The sequence below is a fragment of the Aquarana catesbeiana genome, linkage group LG09 (genome assembly GCF_042186555.1).
Source record: "Aquarana catesbeiana isolate 2022-GZ linkage group LG09, ASM4218655v1, whole genome shotgun sequence".
Taxonomy (NCBI): domain Eukaryota; kingdom Metazoa; phylum Chordata; class Amphibia; order Anura; family Ranidae; genus Aquarana; species Aquarana catesbeiana.
Window position 1 is genome coordinate 235,763,497 of NC_133332.1, and position 2,580 is coordinate 235,766,076.

The following is a 2,580-nucleotide window of genomic DNA, read 5'->3' on the forward strand; positions in this document are numbered from 1 at the left end:
AAAAGCGCTAGAGTGTATAAATAAATAATACCCCTAGTGGGTAATAAAATAAAGTGCACCGTGCTCCTAAAAGTGAAGAATGTGCCTAAATCACAATACACAAATGCCCATTATGTGTGTGTCAAGTTCCATATGTAGATGAATAGATGAAAACATATGAATAGATGAAACATATGAAAAAAAATATGAAAAAAATAGATGAAACACATTTTTTTATTTTTTTCATATGTTTCATCTATTTTTATACATTTTTATTTTTTTCATTTTTAATGCTGCCACTGTTTGCTTGTATTATAGAACACTGTCTTGATTATCACCATTGTCCATGCCCTTGTGGGCACATTCCCTCATACACATATGGAACTTGACACACACATAATGGGCATTTGTGTATTGTGATTTAGGCACATTCTTCACTTTTAGGAGCACGGTGCACTTTATTTTATTACCCACTAGGGGTATTATTTATTTATACACTCTAGCGCTTTTTACGCTGTGTTCACACACCACCCATTCTAATATTTGTATATATTTTCTCACTTCATTTTTTACTTTAGTACTTTTGAATGATTACTTGTCAAATCCATTTAGAAATAGTAGATTTTGATGCTGCATGTCCTCTTTTAGGACATTCAGGCAACATGAACAAAGCATCAGTTTTCCGAATCTGAGCAGTCGCCTTTGACTGCTCTCACCACATCAAGAGAATGTAATGATTTTTCTTCCATAGAACAGGGTTCTGGAAAAATGAAGGTAGAACAATATCCTGGTTTAGATAAAAACCCGATATTACATTCAGTAAAAAGTTAGGATGAGGATGCAATACTACCTTATCCTTGAATAATAAAAATATGGCTCTTTACAAGAAAGAGCAGCCAATTCTGATACCCTTCTTGCAGCAGATATGGTTACCAGAAAAAATAGTTTCCTTGTCAAAAAAAGGACCAAGGGAATATGTCGTATCGCCCCAAAAAAAGTCTGTTTTGTAACGCGAACAAAACTAAATTCAAGTCCCAAGGGTTCAGGGGTTACCTAACCGGAGATTAAGCCATGTTACCCCCCTGAATAATGTTACGAACCAAAGAATGTGAAGCAAGTGATCGTTGAAATAATACCGATAAGGCCGAGACCTGTCCTTAGAAAGCACTCAAGGCCAGCTTTATTTCTCACCCCACCTGCAGAAAGTCAAGGATTCTACCTTTGACCTATTTCCTGGGGTGCAACTCCTGGTTTCACACCAGGAGACATAGGTTTCAGAGACTCCATAATATATAATTATGGAGGCTGGCTCCCTTGCATTAACCAGGGTAGAAACTACTGAACCTGACAGCCCACGCTTCTTCAGAGTGTGGGTCTCAATAGCCAGACCGTTAAATTTAGCGTTTGTAAAGTAGGATGGAACACCAGACCTTGCGAGAGAAGGTCTGGCCGTGATGGTAGGGTCCATGGGTCCCCTACTGCCATCTTTACGATCTCTGCATACCAAGATTTCCTGGGCCCCGCTGGGGGCCACAAGAATCAATGGACTTCCCTTCCTGCTTGATCCTGCGAAGAAGTCGTGGACGCAGGCAGAATAGGGGGAATGCATAAATCAGTGAAAACCGATTCCACGGAAATAGCAAGGAATCTGTTCCGCATGCTAGCTGATCCTTTGTTCTTGACACAAAGTTGGTGATTCCTTTGTTGAACCTGGACGCAAACAGATCTATGTCTGGGATCCCCCATTTTTGACATATTGACAGGAAGATATCGGGGTGAAGGAACCATTCTCCCGGGAACAACTGCTGGCGACTCAAGTAGTCTGCCTGCCAATTTTCTATTCCTAGAATGAAGACTGCCGATAGGCAAAGTACATTGTTTCCTGCCTAAGATAGGATATGATTTACCTTTCTCTGGGCCGCACAACTTCCTGTGCCCCCTTGGTGATTAATATAGGCCATTGCTGTGGCATTGTTGGATTGAATCCTGGCATGACAATACCGTAAACTGAACGTTCAGGCCCTCAGGACCAAGAGCTCTGCCTTAATTTCTAAAATGTTAACGGGCAAGGCCATTTCTGATCTGAGCCACTTCTCTTGGACAGTTGCCTCTTCCAGGACTGTTCCCCAACCTAAACAAAAAAGGTTGGCATATGTTGTTACCACTTCCCAGGTAACTAAAGGAAGGATTTTCCCCTTAGTAGATTTTTGGATATTAACCATAAACTGAAGCTCCGGCGCACCCAGCCTACAGCACCTGTTATTTCCAGGTGGTCTCTCATCCGGATACTAACCAGGCCCGACCCTGCTTAGCCTCCAAGATCAGACGAGATCGGGCGCTATCAGGGTGATGTGGCCGTAGGCTTTGGAGTCAGACACATTGGGAATGTAGAGCTTGAACCCTTTGTTGCAAGCCGATAGGATACTGTTTTGCAGCAGTCTCGAATGAAATTGTGCATAAGGAACGGCCTCAAATGAAGCTACCATCTTTCCCAACAACCTCATGCAAAGTTGAATAGAAAGATTTTCATCTTGCTTCGACCACCTAAATCAGTTCCCTTATGGTGCTGATCTTTTGCCTGGGGTAAGAATACCCTTTTCT

The 2,580-nt window shown here is 41.8% G+C and overlaps 1 pseudogene; it reads right to left on the reverse strand.

Annotated features, from left to right (window-relative positions):
• Positions 1-2,223: 2,223 nt before the first annotated feature.
• LOC141109187 (5S ribosomal RNA) lies at positions 2,224-2,342 on the reverse strand (annotated as a pseudogene).
• Positions 2,343-2,580: the final 238 nt, after the last annotated feature.